The sequence below is a fragment of the Somniosus microcephalus genome, chromosome 1, assembly GCF_052327205.1.
Source record: "Somniosus microcephalus isolate GS21.2 chromosome 1, FLI_Smic_1.0, whole genome shotgun sequence".
NCBI lineage: Eukaryota > Metazoa > Chordata > Chondrichthyes > Squaliformes > Somniosidae > Somniosus > Somniosus microcephalus.
The window spans coordinates 185,991,709-186,011,581 of NC_140987.1; positions in this window are offsets into that span (position 1 = coordinate 185,991,709).

Genomic DNA, 19,873 nt, shown 5'->3' on the forward strand with positions numbered 1-19,873 from the left:
CAACTACACGTGCAGGAAGTGCATCCAACTGCAGCTACTGACAGACTGCATTGTGGTGCTGGAGCTGCGATTGGATGCATACTGGAGCATTCATGATGCTCGGGACGTCGTGAATAGCACGTTTACAGAGTTGGACACACCGCAGGTAGAGATTGGACAGAAAGAAAGGGAATGGGTGACCAACAGGCAGAGTACTAGGTGCAGGCAGGTAGTGTAGGAATCCCCTGTGGTCATCCCCCTCTCAAACAGATACACCACTGATGCACTATCAATTGCTACAAAAGACTGGAAATTGAGAAAGTAATAAACAGGCTTTTATTACCAAAGAACAGAGCATGCCTCTTGTGGTTGCCTGGTATCCAAAAGGGCCAGGGGCTGCCGAGCAGCGACCTTTATACCCAGCCATGAGGGTGGAGCCAGGGGCGGAGTCAGCTGAGGCATGCACAGACAAGTACAACAATATGCAAGAGTGAACAACAGTACTAACAGTGAACAACAGTACTAACAACAGTGGTGAACAACAATACTAACAACAGTGGTTTACCACAACCACTGAGTGCTGTTGGGGGGAATGGCTTATCAGAGGAAAGCAGCAGCAGCCAACTTCCTGGCACCAGGGATGGCTCTGCTGCACAGCACGGGAGGAAAAAGAGGGGTAGAGCTATAGTAATAGGGGATTCTATTGTAAGGGGAATAGATAGGCGTTTCTGCAGTCGCAAACGAGACTCTAGGATGGTGTGTTGCCTCCCTGGTGCAAGGGTCAAGGATGTCTCAGAGCGGCTGCAGAACATCTTGGAAGGGGAGGGTGAACAGCCAGTTGTCATGGTGCATATAGGCACCAACGATATAGGTAAAAAGTGGGATGAGGTCCTAAAAGCGGAATATAGGGAGTTAGCAGGTAAATTAAAAAATAGGACCTCCAAGTTAGTAATCTCAGGATTGCTACCAGTGCCACGTGCTAGTCAGAGTAGAAATAGAAGGATATTTCAGATGAATATGTGGCTAGAGGAATGGTGCAACAGGGAGGGATTCAAGTTCCTGGGACATTGGAACCGGTTCTGGGGGAGGTGGGACCAGTTCAAACAGAATGGTTTGCACCTGGGCAGGGCTGGACCCGATGTCCTAGGGGGAGTGTTTGCTAGTGCTCTGGGGGAGGGTTTAAATTGAAATGGCAGGGGGTTGGGAACCTGAGCAGGGAGACAGAGGAAAGGGAAACAAGGATTAAAGCAAAAGATAGGAAGGAGAAACACAAAAGTGCCAGTCAGAGAAATCAACGGTTTAAATCAAACGTGGCCACAGTAAATAATAATTCTAATAGGTCTAAGAATGTTAAAAAAACAAGCCTGAAGGCTTTGGCCTAGAAATTCACTTGGGCGCGGGCAGCTCGCTCGCGCCCAAAAGTTAGCGCTGGGCGGGGAGGCATTAGCGCACGCCGTATATTTGTCTTCTGCGCCCCAATTCGGAAGCGGGCGCTATACCAGGGTGTGCCCGCCTCCGTTTGGGGCGCTGCAGCTGAATATCGGCGCGCTAGTTGCCGCAGCGCCACCCGATGTGGTGCGGCAGGCTGCGGTACTGCAGGCCTCCCCCTTCTCTTAAGGGGGAGGTGCCTGCAACGGCTGGAGTCCCGATCGCGAGTGCCGGCAAAAGAGCCCGGCACAACGGAGAAGTGCCGGGCTCCACGGAAACCAGCCGGCAATGCCGCGGGGGGGGGTGGAGGAGGCCGGGGAAGGAGGTGCGGGCAGGCGGCCACCGAAAAAGTGGCCGGCCGCACCTTCAGCTTTAAAGCACCCCACTATGGCAGCAGGACGGCCCCGTTTTCTGTTCGCTGTTTGCGCCCGCTTCAGAGGAGGCGGGCGCAAATAAATATGGGGATCGGCGCGGTTTCGGGGCGTTACGGGCCACCGCACACACCGATGACGTCATCGGTCCCGGCGCAGCGCTAACGACTACCGCGGCCAATACCGCTGCACTCAATTTCAGCGCTACCACCCCGCCGGCGCAAAAGACCTCTTTAGGCGCTAAGTGGGTGCAAGGCCCACTGAATTTCTAGGCCTTTGTGTCTTAATGCGAGGAGCATTCGTAATAAGGTGGATGAATTGGCTGCGCAAATAGAGGTAAACGAATATGATTTGGTTGGGATTACGGAAACGTGGCTCAAGGATGGCCAAGGCTGGGAGCTCAACAGCCAGGGGTATTCGATATTCAGGAAAGATAGGCAAAAAGGAAAGGGAGGTGGGGTAGCATTACTGGTTAAAGAAGGGATTAACACAATTGTAAGGAAGGATATTAGCTCTGATGATGTGGAATCTGTATGGGTAGAATTGAGAAATACTATGGGGCAGAAAACATTACTGGGAGTGGCATATAGACCTCCAAATAGTAAGGCAGTGGTTGGGGATGGCATTAAAAGGGAAATTAAAGTAGCGTGCAATAAGGGCACAGGAGTCATCATGGGTGACTTTAATCTACATATAGATTGGGCTAACCAAATTAGTAGCAATACTGTGGAGGAGGAATTCCTGGAGTGTTTACGGGATGGTTTCCTGGACCAATATGTCGAGGAACCAACCAGAGATCAGGCCATCTTGGACTGGGTATTATGTAACGAGAAAGGATTAATTAGCAATCTTGTTGTACGAGGCCCCTTGGGTCGGAGCAATCATAATATGATCGAATTCTTCATTAAGATGGAGAATGAAGCAGTTGACTCCGAGACTAGGGTCCTAAATTAAATAAAGGAAACTACAATGGTCTGAGGAGCGAGTTGGGTAGGATTGATTGGGGAATGTCAGTCAAAGGGTTGATGGTGGATAGGCAATGGCAAACATTCAAAGACCAAATGGATGAACTACAGAATTTGTTCATCCCAGTTTGGTATAAAAATAAAACAAAAAAGGTGACTCAACCGTGGCTAACAAGGGAAATTAGGGACAGCATAAGATCCAAGGAGAGGACATATAAATTGGCCAGAAAAAGCAATAATCCTGAGGATTGGGAGCAGTTTAGGATTCAACAAAGGGGGACAAAGGGATTAATTAAGAAGGGGACAATAGAATATGAGAGTAAGTTTGCAGGGAACATAAAACTGACTGTAAAAGCTTTTATAGATATGTGAAGAGAAAAAGATTGGTGAAATCAAGCGTAGGTCCCTTGCAGTCAGAATCAGGGGAATTTATAATGGGGAACAAAGAAATGGTAGACCAATTAAATACATATTTTGGTTCTGTCTTCACAAAGGAGGACACAAATAACCTCCCAGAGATGCCGGGGAACATAGGGTCTGATGAAAGGGTGGAACTGAAAGAAATCAGTATTTGTAGGGAAATGGTGTTAGGAAAATTGATGGGACTGAAGGCCGATAAATCCCCAAGGCCTGATAATCTACATCCTAGGGTACTTAAGGAAGTGGCCCTAGAAATAGTAGATGCATTGCTGGTCATCTTCCAGAACTCGATAGACTCTGGAACAGTACCCATGGATTGGAGGGTAGCTAATGTTACCCCACTATTCAAAAAAAGTGGTAGAGAAAAAGCGTTGAATTATAGACGGTAAGCCTGATATCGGTAGTGGGGAAAATGCTAGAGTCTATTATAAAATATGTAATAGCAGAGCACTTGGAAAACAGTGACTGGATCAGACAAAGCCAACATGGATTTACAAAAGGTAAATCGTGCTTGACTAATCTACTGGAATTTTTTGAGGATGTAACTGGTAAAATAGATAAGGGAGAACCAGTGGATGTGGTGTATTTGGACTTTCAGAAGGCTTTCGATAAGGTCCCGCATAAGAGATTAGCGTGCAAAATTAAGGCACATGGGATTGGGGGCAAGGTATTGACTTGGATAGAGAACTGGTTGGCGGATAGAAAGCAAAGAGTTGGAATAAACGGGACGTTTTCCGAGTGGCAGGCAGTGACTAGTGGGGTACTGCAAGGATCGGTCCTAGGACCCCAGCTGTTCACAATATATATTAATGATCTGGACGGGGGAATTGGATGTAATATCTCCAAATTTGCAGACGACACAAAGCTAGGTGGGAGGGTATGCTGTGAGGAGGATGTCGTGAAACTCCAGTACGATTTGGACAGGTTGGGTGATTGGGCAGAAACATGGCAAATGCACTATAATGTGGATAAATTTGAGGTTATCCACTTTGGTGGCAAAAACAGGAAGGCAGACTATTATTTGAATGGCAATAGATTGGGAGAAGGGGAAGTGCAAAGAGACCTGGGTGTTCTTGTGCACCAGTTGCTGAAGGTAAGCATGCAGGTGCAGCAGGCGGTTAAGAAGGCAAATGGTATGTTGGCCTTCGTAGCAAGAGGGTTCAAGTACAGGAACAAGGATGTCTTGCTGCAGTTGTACAGGGCCTTGGTGAGACCGCACCTTGAGTACTGTGTGCAGTTTTGGTCGCCTTATCTGAGGAAGGATGTTCTTGCCATGGAAGGAGTGCAGCGAAGATTCACCAGGCTGATACCTGGGATGGCAGGAATGACATATGAGGAGAGATTGTGTCGATTGGGCTTATACTCACTGGAGTTTAGAAGATTGAGAGGGGATCTCATCGAAACCTATAAAATTCTGTCAGGCCTGGACAGACTAGATGCAGGAAGGATGTTCCCAATGGCCGGGGAGTCCAGAACCAGGGGTCATAGTCCAAGGATAAGGGGTAAGCCATTTAGGACTGAAATGAGGGGGAATTTTTTCACCCAGAGAGTAGTGAACCTGTGGAATTCTCCGCCACAGAGGGCGGTGGAGGCCAGTTCATTAAATATATTCAAGAAGGAGTTGGATATATTTCTTAAGGCTAAAGGGATCAAGGGATATGGGGAGAAGGCAGGGACAGGGTACTGAATTTGGATGATCAGCCATGATCTCATTGAATGGCGGAGCAGGCTCGAGGGGCCGAATGGCCTACTCCTGCTCCTAACTTCTATGTTTCCCACCTATCAGCTTGGAGTCATGTTAAACACCTTGCTCACCTAATGTACAGTCAATGTGCAGCTCAACACCTGCTCTCATTTACTCCATACCTTTCCTTCGCACTCAATCATGTAGATCAATTTTTCCTTGCATGTGATGTTGAGGATCAAAACTAAGTTTGCATACGTCAGTATTCTTGCCCTATTCCATTTCCATAAATGCAGACAAGAAGAAAACTTCCTCGCAGCAGACAGATAAAGAAAGTCCATTCCAGCTTGAAACAAAACTGGGCTTCTGTGTTCAAGAACCAGCAAAACAAACTGTACACCAACAAAGATTTGCTAGATTCTTCCTGCCAGCTGTACAAATAGATAAAATGGACATCAATATGATCCTCTGGAAGAAGTTTTCAAGTTTAAATACTGCCCTCATTGGCAAATCACACCCTTTTTGTGCAGAAGTCCAACCATCAACTCCATGGGCTAGATTTTCAGTACAGACAGTTTTGGGGCGCTAACCTTAGCGCCCGCCCGAAGTTAGCGCCCGCCCCAAAGTAGCGCCCCGTTGCCGGAAATTCAGTGGCTTCGCCCTAAGAGAGTGGTGGAGCGCTAAAAGAGGCGTTGCACTCCTACCTTTAGGCGCTAAGCCGGCGGTCCAGAGGGATAGCGCCCAAGCGGGGCGCAGCACGGGTGCGGTCATTTTTGCACTGACAGCAGACCCCGTGGTGCCGACCAGCTCTTAAAGGGGGAAGGGACGAATTGGTCTGCTGCCACGCCCTGCACACTGCAGCCTTGCAAAGAGGCCTCAACACTACTGCTCAGCCCCAGGGAGTCATGGCAACGCCAGAGAAGGCCCGTCAGCGTGCCCTGCGCTTCTCAGAGGGTGATCTGGACATAATGGTCACAGCTCTGGAGGTGAGGCGCAAGATCTTGTTTCCAGAGAGTGGGAGGAATCCAACCCACCATGACTACACCAAAGCCTGGAAGCAGATCGCCCAGAGGGTGACGTTCACCGGCGAGGCCCCCAGGACCCACAAACAATGCCGTAAGAAATACAACGATCTGACCAGGATTGTGAGGGTGAGTAGCCTTTCCAGTCTCCTCCTCATTCTTGCATGTACACCTGACATGATGGGCAAAGGGACCTGAAAGTCCTATTGGCCAGCCCTCAGCCAGCAGCATTGGGACAGTCATGAGCATCAAATGGCCATTTGGCACTCTACACTTTGGCCAAGCTATTCCACCATGGGAGGCAGTGGACAGTACATCAGGGCTTCACTCTGTCCAAGCTATTCCACCATGGGAGGCAGTGCACACTACATCAGGGCTTCACTCTGTCCAAGCTATTCCACCATGGGAAGCAGTGCACACTACATCAGGGCTTCACTCTGTCCAAGCTATTCCACCATGGGAGGCAGTGCACAGTACATCAGGGCTTCACTCTGTCCAAGCTATTCCACCATGGGAGGCAGTGCACACTACATCAGGGCTTCACACTGTCCAAGCTTTTCCACCATGGGAGGCAGTGCACACTACATCAGGGCTTCACTGCGCACTTACAGCCCGTCCTTTCTCTTGCAGGCTAAAGTAGCGTTTAATCGCCAGGCCCGTGCCAGGGGTGGCCGCGCCAAGCTGCAGAAGCTCACTCGGCTGGAGGAGCGCGTGTGTGTGCTCATGGGAGCCCGTGTGATCGTCCCCACAGCGTGCGGAGTATCCGACCCTCCACTGCCCGGCAATGGTAAGGACCTCGCCTTTTGGCCCTCTCGCGTCGCACTGGCCCATCCGAGCTACCTCCTTTGCCACTGTCCCACCAATGCGCTGAATCCCACCAGTCCTAACTCCCTCGCTGACGCCGTCTCCTCACTCTGAAGCTACTCTTGTGCATTCCTGCTTTCAGCTGGTGACGACCAGGACCCTGAGGCTGCCAGTGACAGCACCTCCGACCAGGAGGAGGAGGAGGAGCAAACCGGACCTTCGGGGGAACAGTCACGTCCCGCAGGAGAGGAGGAAATGCTTGACACCTCCTCACTGGACGAGTGCCTGGAGGAACTGTCGCAGGGCAATGCAGCTTCTGGGACCAGTGGCGTCCAGCCACCCAGCAGCCGTGCGCGTGGCCCGCGGCCTTCCCCCCAAAGGGGGGAAGGATCAGAGGGGAGTGCTGCTGCTCGGCACACTCGCCGTCACCAACGCGGCAAGGGTCCCCTAGTTCGGCTCCCTCCTCCCCAGCGGGAGAGTCGCGACTCCAGTCCGGACACCTTCACTTCGGAGGAGGTGCGGAAGCTGGATCAGATGGCCGACGACTCGGACCGGCGCCACACGGAGCTCATGAGCGTGGTGGGGCGCATGCCTGAGGCCATCGAGTCGCTGGCGACCAGTGTGCGCGAGTTCGGGGCAGCAACTGCCGCGACTGGCCGCATGCTGACTGATGCCGTCAAGACCCTGGCGGATGTGATGCGCGCGCACACCAGGACCACAGGGCCACTCACTGCTGCCACACGCGCTGTCTCAGGCAGGCATCGCCAGGGCAGGCGCCGCGCTGGACCATCCCAGCAAGCCGCCCGTCGGCTGATTGCTGCGGATCCTGCAGTGTGGGCCCGGCCGAGTGCCACCGCGCCACAGCACCAGCCAGCGCATCCCAGACGCCAGCTGGCCCACATTGCGCCATCCGTCGCCGCCATTCCCCCTCTGGGGCGTCGACGGCAAGCGGCTGCAGCTGATGGTGGCCAGGCTCAGGTGCGCCACTCAGCAGACGGCCCCTCGAGGCCCAAATGCCGTGTAGGCCGCCCCCCAGCGGCATCTGGCGGAAGGGCATCTGAGCCTCAGGCGCCTTCCCCCAGCCTCGCAGCAGCCACTGGGCAGAGCTTGCGAAGGAGCAGCAGGCAGGGCAGGGGAGGCAAAATGCTGGCCAAGGTCTCGCCCTCGCGGGCCACTCAGTAGAGGGTGTGGCCAGCTTTCCTTTAATATGGCGGTGGCCATCTTTATTTTGCCCATGGTTGTGCTTTTGGAGGGCTTATTTTTTGCGTTAGGCCGACGTTGAGGCCCGGTTTCAATAAAGGTGGAGTGGCTCCTCCCCAGTTTGTGCGAGTGAGTCGTTTGTTGGGCTTTTTGTGGGGCCCGTTTATTGTTTTTGGGGATTCATGTGGGAAGGGCTTTTCATTTTTGTGCAATAAAAAATTATCTTTATTCATGCAGTCTCCATGGTTGTTCTTCTTAGTGTTTGTTGGCTTCGCCGGCTGAGGGCTTGCGGAGCGGCTGCATTCATCTTCCCTCATGGCCCCTGGCCATTCCCTGACAGGGGGCTTAGAAGTACCGTGTAATAAGGTGGCGTCGTGCGGCCCTTGGCCCTGGTCGCTCCCTCCTGGGAACGTACTCCTGCTCCTCCTCCTCCTCCTCATGCTCCTCCTGCTCCTCCTCCTGAGGTGCTGGTCCAACGTCAGGTGGCAGTGCCTGAGTCCTGCGGATAGCCAGGTTGTGTAGCATGCAGCAAACCACCACAAATTGGGAGACCCGGTCCGGCGAATACTGGAGAGCTCCTCCGGAGCGATCAAGGCAGCGGAACCGCTGCTTGAGGACCCCAATAGTTAGCTCGATGATGTTGCGGGTGGTTTGATGGCTCTCGTTGTAGGCCTCTTCAGCAGCGGTCCTGGGCGCGCGAAGCGGGGTCATGAGCCAGGTGCACAAAGGATAGCCTTTGTCCCCGATGAGCCATCCTCTTGGGGAAGGCTGTGCCTGGAACATGTCATGCACAGTACTCTGCCGCAGGATAAAGGCATCGTGGCTGCTGCCTGGGAAGCTGGCATTGACTGCCATGATGCGCTGCTTGTGGTCACATACCAGCTGCACATTCAGAGAATGGTAGCCCTTCCTGTTGCGATACTGCTCGCCATGCTCCAGAGGGGCCCGCAAAGCCACATGCGTACAGTCAATGGCGCCCTGCACCAAGGGGAATTCCCCGAGTCTGGCAAATCCCAATGCGCGCTGATGCTGGCTCTCGAGGGCCATGGGGAAGGAGATGAATTGGCTTCTCCTTCTGAACAGTGCTTCGGTCACGTGGCGGATGCAGCGATGCGCGCCATACTGGGAGATGTTTGCTATGTCCCCAGCAGCGTATTGGAAGGAGCCGGTGGCATAGAAGTTCAATGCCACCGTCACCTTCACTTCCACCGACAGAGACGTCCTGCACCTGAGCTTTGGCCGCAGATCTCGGCGAAGCAGGTGGCAGATCTCTGCAATCACCTCCTTTCGGAATCGGAGCCTTCTAACACATCGCGCGGCACTCATGTTTAGGTAGGAGCGCTGCTGGCGGTATAGCCTGACTGGGTAAGGCCTACGTGGCCGACGCCTGTAGCCCCCTCTGCCTCTAGCCAGGGCTGCCCCTCTCACAATGCGTCTGCGAGCCCTACGGATATGGCGCTGCAGCTGCGCGTTGGCACCCCATGCAGCCCCCATCAAATCCTGGCAAACAGTCTAATTTCCAAATGGCCACTTGCAGCGCTATTGCCTGAGTCCAAAAATACCTGCCTCTTGCTGCTTGAAACCAGTTAGCTATCCTCCTTGTTGTGTCTCCAGAAATGCGTTGCACAAGACTGTTTTCTGAAAAAAGGATGGCCTTTATACTGGAGAGGACGTTCCCTTTAATTAGCGCCCCCCGGGGCCCGCGCTGGTTGTGTTGCGTTCCTTTTTCCAAACGCTCCGGCCGCCCGCCGCACAATGGGGCGGTCCGACTGAAGTTTGCAATCGGGGCGGCCAAAGGGCGTTGCACGAGGATGTGACGTCATTTTCTGCGCGCGCATCCGGGCGGGCGCTAAACTTTGCGCCGGCGCTAACGGGCAACTTAATTTGGGGCGGAGCGCAAACTGCGCTGCGCACGGGCGCTACACGCATAGCGCCCGGAAATCACTTCTCTTAAGGCGCTAACTGCTGGCGCAAGCTACTGAAAATCTAGGCCCATGACTTTTATTTCAAAAACAAGAAAACTTACAACGTGTACCCTACAGGCTTTTCTCCCTTCTGTCATTGACAAAATGGCAAAAAGCCAAGTATTACCCACCACACTCAATTTAACAAGTTTGAATTATGCATATGCTGCCAATGTTACATAACACTTATTTATTATTTCCCTTTTTTAATTCCCACGGGGAGAGGGTGAGTGGAGGAAGGAAAAAAGTCAGCTAAGGTTCCTCTTCCAGATTGCTCTCCAACAAACCTTGCAAAATGCATGGGTATAGATGTTGGCTAAGAACAAAATTGAGTTTAGCTGCAATAACCCCCGCAGTCAGAACAACATGCTGACAATCACCATCAGTACTCACACATGAACATTAGCCACCTGGACTCAGCACCAGAGGACGACCAGGGCTCAAAATCCATACCTCAGCAGAGAGTTCACACTTTCAGGGAAGATGGAGAGGAGAGAAAATAGGTTAAGTAAAAAAATCAGTCTGTTTCCTCTTTGGCCTTGAGTCATAGGGCTGGATTTTCATTGAGGAGGCGTGTAGGAGGCGGGACTACAACTTTCGGGGTTGTAGTCCCGCCTCCATCGAGTTGTGGCCAACCCACGCGATTTTCACTTGATTCACCTTGTTGAGCCTGCCCAGCGGGCTCGTTAGGCCAATTAAGGGCCACCCGGCAATAGGTGATGTCACAGATTGACATTTAATCTGTCAAAAGCTTTTGACAGATGAAATATCAGCGTTTGACAGCTGCTTGAAGCTGTCAAACACTGACAATCTGTACTCCAAGTTAATTCCTTCCTCTCAGGCTGATTTAGAGATCTCTCCAGAACAGAAAGCTGAATGCTGCAACTTTTGACAGCGAGCAGCCATTCTGCTTTCTGTGCCGGTGAGATGAGGGACTCCCGAGACCTGAAGGAAGGAAGGCTGTAAAGGTAAGTAAATGTAAGTAAAACTTCTTTAAACACTTTACACACACCAAACACACTTACCTCTGCACTCATGCACCCATGACTCAACTGAACACCGGACGTCTCGAACCCTCCAAGCCCTTCAGCCCGACGGCCCGCCTCGCTAACTTGGCGTGGTTTGGAGCCATCGGGAATCCCACACTTTAACAATGAAAATAGGGATTAGGCTAAAAACTGCCTGTTAACTACCTGTTAACAGGCAGTTAATTGGCACGAATCCCCTTCCCGCCTTGGGGAGGTGGGCCCCAGCACAGGTCGGGTATCTGCCTCCTTTGAAACTGGCATGAACATAAGAACATAAGAACATAAGAAATAGGAGCAGGAGTAGGCCATACGGCCCCTCGGGCCTGCTCCGCCTTTCAATAGGATCATGGCTGATCTGAATCTAGACTCACGTCCACTTCCCTGCCCTCTCCCCGTAACCCCTAATTCCCTTATCTGCTAGGAAAATGTCTATCTCCATTTTAAATTTATTTAATGTTGCAGCTTCCACAGCTCTCTGGGGTAGCAAATTCCATAGATTTACTACCCTCTGAGTGAAGAAGTTTCTCCTCATCTCAGTTTTGAAAGGGCAGCCCCTTAATCTAAGATTATGCCTCCTAGTTCTAATCTCACCCATCAGTGGAAACATCCTCACCGCATCCACCCGATCAAGCCCCCTCACAATCTTATATGTTTCGATAAGATCGCCTCTCATTCTTCTGAACTCCAATGAGTAGAGTCCCAACCTACTCAACCTTTCCTCATACGTCAACCCCCTCATCTCCGGAATCAACCGAGTGAACCTTCTCTGAACCGCCTCGAGAGCAAGTATATCTTTTCTTAAATATGGAAACCAAAACTGCACGCAGTATTCCAGGTGTGGCCTCACCAATACCTTGTATAACTGCAGCAAGACTTCCCTGTTTTTATACTCCATCCCCCTTGCAATAAAAGCCAAGATTCCATTGGCCTTCCTGATCACCTGCTGTAGTTGCATACTAACTTTTTGTGTTTCATGCACCAGGACCCCCAGATCCCTTTGTACTGTAGCACTTTGCAGTTTCTCTCCATTTAGATAATAACTTGCTCTTTGATTTTTTCTGCCAAAGTGCATAACCTCACACTTTCCACCATTATATTGCATCTGCCAAATCTCTGCCCACTCACTTAGCCTGTCTATGTCCTTTTGCAGGTTTTTTATGTCCTCCTCACTCACTGCTTTCCCTCCCATCTTTGTATCGTCGGCAAACTTGGATAAGTTGCACTCGGTCCCTTCCTCCAAATCATTAATATAGATTGTAAAGAGTTGGGGTCCCAGCACTGACCCCTGCGGAACACCACTAGTTACTGATTGCCAGCCCGAGAACGAACCATTTATCCCAACTCTTTGTTTTCTGCTAGATAGCCAATCTTCCACCCATGCCAGTATATTACCACCAATCCCGTGATTTTTTACCTTGATCAGTAATCTTTTGTGTGGAACCTTGTCAAATGCCTTTTGGAAGTCCAAATACACTACATCCACTGGTTCCCCTTTATCAACCCTGTATGTTACATCCTCAAAGAATTCGAGCAAATTTGTCAAACATGATTTCCCCTTCGTAAAACCATGCTGACTCTGTCCTATTAAATTATGTTTATCCAAATGCTCTGTTACTGTTTCCTTAATAATGGACTCCAACATTTTGCCAACCACAGATGTTAGGCTAACTGTCTATAGCTTCCAGCTTTTTGTCTACTTCCCTTCTTAAATAAGAGTGTTACATTAGCAGTTTTCCAATCTGCCGGGATCTTTCCTGAGTCCAGGGAGTTCTGGAAAATAATCACCAATGCATCCACAATCCCTACCGCCACTTCTCTCAAGACCCTAGGATGTAGGCCATCAGGTCCGGGGGATTTATCCGCCTTAAGTCCCGTTATTTTACTGAGTACCATCTCCTTAGTGATTTTAATCATGTTTAGCTCCTCCCTCCCCCCATTGCCCCCTGTTTGTCCAGTGTTGGGATATTTTTAGTGTCCTCTACTGTAAAGACTGATACAAAATATTTGTTCAGCGTCTTTGCCATCTCCATGTTCCCCGCCACTAGTTTCCCAGTCCCATCCTCTGAGGGACCAACGTTCACTTTAACCATCCTTTTTCTTTTTATATAGCTGTAGAAACTCTTGCTATCTGTTTTTATATTTTTTGCTAGTTTACTTTCATAATCTATCTTCCCTTTCTTAATTAATCTTTTAGTTATTGGCCCAGAACTTGGTGTCGGGGGCTTGCCGCGCATGCAAGCCCCCGATCTGCACTCACCCTGCGCGCTGACATCTGAAGCCCGGGCCTGCTTGCATTTCCTGTCACAGGCCCGGTTCAGCTGTCAGCGCGCAGTGCTTACCTGATCCAGCGGCGTAGTTAGTGCGATGTGCCAGCTGGGATCAGGTGAGCACTGTACAACCAATCAGGGGAGGGGAAGGTTCATTCATGAGTTTGAGAGTGAGAACTGTCAAACTCATGAAAACTACGGGGGCACAAAACACTATTTAAACTTTAAATAAAAATGTAAAAAACATCCCAATCATTAAATTAAGTATAAATAAGTTTAAAAAAATAATTTAATCAATAATTTTTTTTTTTGAAAAAAATAAATTTTTAATAAAAAGGGTCTAAAACTAAACTTACCTTATTGTAGATTCTTTAAAATAATAAACCTGTGGGGAAAAAAATTCTAAATTACACTAAAACACCACTTACCTGTAAAAATAAATACTTACGTGTGCTTTTTACAAGCGTAAAGATCGGAGGCCTTTAGACATGCGCAAATCCCCCAAAACAGAGGAAATCCAAGACGCACGCGCTGCCCCCTACAGCGCACGCGCTAGCCTCTTCACCTCTTGGGTTAGAGGAGAGGAAATGCCGGTTTTCAGCGCATGCGCTATGCATGCTGAAAACCGGCATTTCCTCCTGCCAGACGCGTGAGTACCCCTTCCGTACTCATGCGTTTGGGGAGGAATTACTGCCCCAATGTTTGCTGGCTTTTAAATGCTTCCCAATCTTCTATCCTCCCACTAGATTTGGCTAATTTATATGCCCTTGTTTTCAGTCGAATACTATCCTTTATTACTTTACTAAGCCACGGATGGCTGTCTTTTCTTTTACTCCCCTTTTTCCTCAGTGGAATATATTTATCTTGAAAGATGTGAAGTATCTCCTTGAATGTAGACTACTGCTCTTGTACCGTCTTACACTTTAATCTGTTTTCCCAGTCCGCTTTAGTCAATTCTACTCTCATACCTTCATAGTCTCTTTTATTTAAGCTTAGTACGCTGGTTTGAGATCCAACTCTCTCACCCTCAAACTGAATTTGGAATTCAACCATATTATGGTCACTCATTCCAAGGGGATCCTTTACTAGGACATTTTTTATTAATCCTGTCTCATTACAGATCTAAGATTGCCTGCCCCCTGGTTGGTTCAGTTACATACTGCTCAAGGAACCCGTCCCTAATACACTCTATGAACTCTTCCTCAATGCTGCCATGCCCAATTTGATTAGTCCAATCAATATGAAAGTTAAAATCCTCCATGATTATAGCTGTTCCCTTATTACAAGCCCCAACTATTTCCTGATTTATACTCCGACCAACAGAGTTGCAACTGTTAGGAGGCCTATAGACTACGCCCACTAGTGATTTTTTCCCCTTATTATTCCTAATCTCCACCCAAACTGTTTCACTATCCTGATCCTTTGACCCAATATCATTTCTGACTATTGCAGTGATTCCATCCTTGATTAACATAGCAACCCCACCTCCCTTTCCTTCCTGTCTGTCCTTCCTAATTGTCAAATACCCTTGTATGTTTAGCTCCCATTCATGATTATCTTGCAGCCATGTTTCCGTAATGGCCACCAGATCATACCCATGTGTAGTTATTTGCACCATCAACTCGTCAATTTTGTTACGAATGCTGCGTGCATTCAGATAAAGAACTTTCAAATATGTTTTCTGGCAATTTATTCCTGCTTTTACCCCTTTTACTGCTTTACCTTTATCATTATACATTCTGTCCCTTCCTGACACGCTCTGGTTTTTAATTCCCCCACTGCTACCTTGCTCTATTGCCTTCTCTGCTGTCATTTTTATTTTTCGCTCTCTTAAAACCTCCCCCCCACTAATTAGTTTAAAGCCCTCTCTACAGCCCTAGTTATTCGATTCACCAGGATTCTAGTCCCAGCACTGGCCAAGTGAAGTCCGTCCCAACGGAACAGCTCTCGCCTGCCCCAGTACTGATGCCAGTGTCCCAGGAAGCAAAACCCATTTCTCCCACACCAGTCTTTGAGCCACGCATTTAACTCTCTAATTTTATTTACCCTAGCCAAATTTGCACATGGCTCAGGTAGTAATCCAGAGATTATTACCCTTGTGGTTCTGCTTTTTAATTTGGCCCCTAGCTGCTCAAACTCCCTCAGCAGAACCTCCTTCCTTGTCGTATCTATGTCGTTGGTACCAACATGGACCACGACAACTGGATCCTCCCCCTCCCACTCCAAGTTTCTCTCCAGCCCAGAGGAGATGTCCTTAACCCTGGCACTGGGCAGGCAACACAGCCTTCGGGACTCTCGCTCTCGGCTGCAAAGAACTCTATCTATCCCCCTAACGATACTATCCCCTACCACTACAACATTTCTTTTAACTCCCCCCACTTGAATGGCCCCCCGCTCCACGGTGCTGTGGCCAGGTTGCTCATCCTCCCCGCAGTCCCTGTTCCCATCCTCACAGGGAGTAAGAGCCTCAAACCTGTTGGACAAGAGCAAGGGCTGCGGCAAGTCCAAAAATGTGCGGGTTAGGTTGATTGGCCATGATAAAAATTGGCCCTTAGTGTTAGGGGGGATTAAATACGTGGGGTTACGGGGTTACGGGGATAGGGCTTGGGTGGGATGGCTGTCGGTGTAGGGACCGGGTGCTAGGGTTTGGATGATCAGCCATGATCTCGTTGAATGGCAGAGCAGGCTCGAAGGGCCGAATGGCCTACTCCTGCTCCTATCTTCTGTGTTTCTGTGGCTCCTCCAACACTACCTCCTGGATCCCCGTACCTGCCTCACTTCTAGTCACGCCATCCTGACCCTGGCCACGGACTACATCTGAATTAATTAATCTAATTGGTGTGACTACCTCCTGATACACAGAGTCCAGGTAACTCTCCCCCTCCCTGATGTGTCTCAGTGTTTGAAGCTCGGACTCCAGCTCTTCAACACGGAGCCGGAATTCCTCGAGCAGCCAACACTTACTGCAAATGTGATCACCGTGAGCATCAATGGTGTCCACCAGCTCCCACATATTGCAGCAGCAACACATCACCTGATCTCCCATTCTATGTAATTAATTAAATTTATTAATATTATTTTTAAATACCCTCTGCCCCAATTCTAGATGATGAATATCGCACCTTAGAAACTATAAACCACAGAGTTTAAGCTTAAAAAAGAGAAATACTTACCAACCAATCACTTACCCGCTTTCTGGTGACGTCACAGTTGGATTACTTTTTACCTCTCTCCTTCCCTCTGACTTCGGAGACTGGAGATTGGTACACCTTACCTGGGTCTCTGAAGCCTTTTTAAGCTTCCCGCTCGCGCCTCCCGCCGACACCCGCGGTCTGAGGCCTTACCTGGGTCTCTGAAGCCTTTTTAAGCTTCCCGCTCGCGCCTCCCGCCGACACCCGCGGTCTGAGGCCTTACCTGGGTCTCTGAAGCCTTTTTAAGCTTCCCGCTCGCGCCTCCCGCCAACACCCGCGGTCTGAGGCCTTACCTGGGTCTCTGAAGCCTTTTTAAGCTTCCCGCTCGCGCCTCCCGCCGACACCCGCGGTCTGAGGCCTTACCTGGGTCTCTGAAGCCTTTTTAAGCTTCCCGCTCGCGCCTCCCGCCGACACCCGCGGTCTGAGGCCTTACCTGGGTCTCTGAAGCCATTTTAAGCTTCCCGCTCGCGCCTCCCGCCGACACCCGCGATCTGAGGCCTTACCTGGGTCTCTGAAGCCTTTTTAAGCTTCCCGCTCGCGCCTCCCGCCGACACCCACGGTCTGAGGCCTTACCTGGGTCTCTGAAGCCTTTTTAAGCTTCCCGCTCCCGCCGACACCCGCGGTCTGAGGCCTTACCTGGGTCTCTGAAGCCTTTTTAAACTTCCCACTCGCGCCTCCCGCCGACACCCGCGGTCTGAGGCGTGTTGGGGGCATGATGGGTTCGTGCCCCCCGATTTCGAGATTTTAAACCTCAACATGCCGCCAATCCCACCTCCATGGCCCAATGAAAATCCTGCCCATAGAGTCATAGGCCTAGAAATTCAGTCTGGACACTTTTGGGGCGCTAAAGTCGGGCGTTCGCTAAAGTTAGCGCCCGCCGGAAAGTGTAGGCCACATCGCCGAAATTCAGTAGAGTTGGCCAAGAGTTTGGCCGAGCGCTGAAACTGGCGTTGCAATGCTCTCTTCAGGCGCTAAGCCGGCGATGCGGCCTGATAACGCCGAGGCCGGGCGCAGCGCAGGTGCGGTCATGTTTTGATTGACAGCAGACACCCTGACGCCGGCCAGCTCTTAAAGGGGGAAGGGTCGACTTTGACTGCTGCCACGCCCTGCATACTGGAGCCCTGCAGCTAGGCCTCAACACTGCTGGTGGGCCAAAATAGCGCCTGGAGCCATGGAGAGGGCCCGTGAATGAGCGCAGCGCTTCTCAGAGCATGCTCTGAGGGTGCTGATTAATGGTGTCGAAAACAAAAGAGATCTTGTGCCCGGACAGTGGCAAGAAGGCTCCCAGGAGCCAGTACAGGAGAGCCTGGAGGAAAATCGCCCGCAGGGTGTCATCCACCTGCGATGTCCCCAGGAGTGCGGACCAATGCCGCAAGAAGTACAACGACCTCACTCGGATGGTGAAGGTGAGTACCCTTTCCAGTGTCCTCCTCATCCTTGCATGTGCACCTCACATTATGGGCAAAGGGACCTCAAAGGACTAATGGGCAGCCCTCCTCCCGCAGCAATGGCAATGGCATGATCATCAATAGCACTTTCTGCACTTACCACACTGGCCAAGCTATTCGACCATGGGAGGCAGTGCACACAGCAACAGGGCACCACACTGTACTTAGAGGCCATCCTTTCTCTTGCAGGCCAAGCTGGCGCGGAATTTGAGGAGCCAGTCTGCCACCGGGGGAGGCCGTCCCCAGTACCAGCTGCTCAGTGAGCTGGAGGAGAGCGTGGCTCGACTCATGCGTGCCCGGGTGACTGGCCCTGTTGCGATCGGAGATGCGGACCCTGTACTGGGACCCACTGGTAAGGACATGACCGGTTGGACCTCTGTCGTTGCCCTTGCGCTTCAGATCTACATCCTTTCGCACTGACCGACAAATGCGCATAATGCCACTACTCAGGCCTCCCTCGCTGACGCCCTGTCCTCACTCTAAAGCTACTCTTGTGCCTTCCTGCTTTCAGCTGGTGAGGAGGAGGTGGTCCCTGAAGCTCAGAGTGCCAGGCCCTTGGAGGAGGAGGACGACGAGGACCAGGAGGAAGGCGACACATCGGGGGAACCCTCATCCGCGCCAGGGGATGGCAATGGAGCGGAGACATCTGGCCTGCAGGAGAGCCAGGGGGAGGTGTTGCAGGGGAGGGCAGGTCCTGGGTCCAGTGGGCTCGAGGCACGCGGGAAGGGTCGGCCAGCTCGGCGGCCTTCTCCCCAGAGGGAGAGTCCGCCCTCCAGTCCGGAGACGGTCCTCGCCCAGGAGGTGCGCCTCCTCGATGAAATGTCGGCGGCGTCTGAGCGGCGCCACCAGGAGTTCATGGGGGTTGTGCAACAGATGCCTCAGGCCATTGAGTCCCTGGCTCATAGTGTGGTCGCTTTCGGGGAATCACAGGCCAGGGGGGTCGAACAACTCGCGGCAGCGCACGACAGGGGTGTCCAGCAACTCGCGGCAGCCCAGGATGCGACTCGCGAGATGAGTGGTGCCGTCCAGACACTGGCAGAGCTGATGCGGGCACATACCAGGGCAGTTCGGGCACTCACTTCTGCCACACTCGCTGTGGCGCGGAAGCATCGCCAGGGCACCCGCCGCCCTGCTGCAGCACAGCGGTCTGGCCTCCACCAGATTGCTGCGCTTGCTGCACTGCCAGCCCGGCCGAGTGCCAGTGTCTCTGGCGAGCAGCGCGCTCCTGCCATCAGCCAGCTTGCCCCCATTGGTGCAGCCGACACTGCCACTCCCCCAGCCAAGGTGCGACGAGCTGCTGCTGAGACTGATGCTGGCCAGCCACAGCTGCAGCAGTCAGCAGCCGGCCCCTCCCGGGCCGGGCCTCGTCTAGGCCGACCCCCAAGGGCATCTGCCGACACGCATTGTGGCCCTCATGAGCCTTCCCCCAGCCTTGCCACACGCGCAGGGCCCAGGTTGAGGCGGAGCAGCAGGTCGGGCAGGGGCCAGAGAAGCCTGTCTAAGGACTCGCCCTCTCGGCACACCCATTAGAGTGTGGTGATAGCGGTTTTTTTTATATTGGGGGGCTTGTGTTCTGGGGGGGGGCATTATTTTGGTAAGGCCGAGGATCAAGGCATTTTTTGTTTTTAGGGGGGTGTTTGTGTTGTGGAGGGGGGGGCTTATTTTTGTAAGGCCGATGATGAAGGCCATTTGGATGGGCAAGTTTTGTTAGTCCTCCCCAGGTTTTGGGAGTGACAGATGTTTTTGACTGTTTTTTGGGGGTCTTGTCTGTTTTTCTGTTTCATGTGGGAAGGGCCCTGAGTTTGTGAAATAAAGCTTTTTATTTATTCAGCATGTCCACGTCTCAGGTTTCAAGTGGTTGTTGCGTTAACCGGCTGAGGGCTTGCGGTGCGGCTGCCTTCAGGTGCGTTCATTGCCACAGCCCATTCCCTGACAGGGGGCCTAGAAGTGTCGATCAATAAGCCCCCGGCGGACGGCCCTTGGACCTTGTGGCTCCCTCCTGGGCTGGTACTCCTCCTCCTCCTCCTCCTCCTCATGGTCCTCCTGCTCGTCCTCCTGAGGTGGTGGTGCAATGTCAGGTGGCAGTGCCTGAGTCCTGCGGA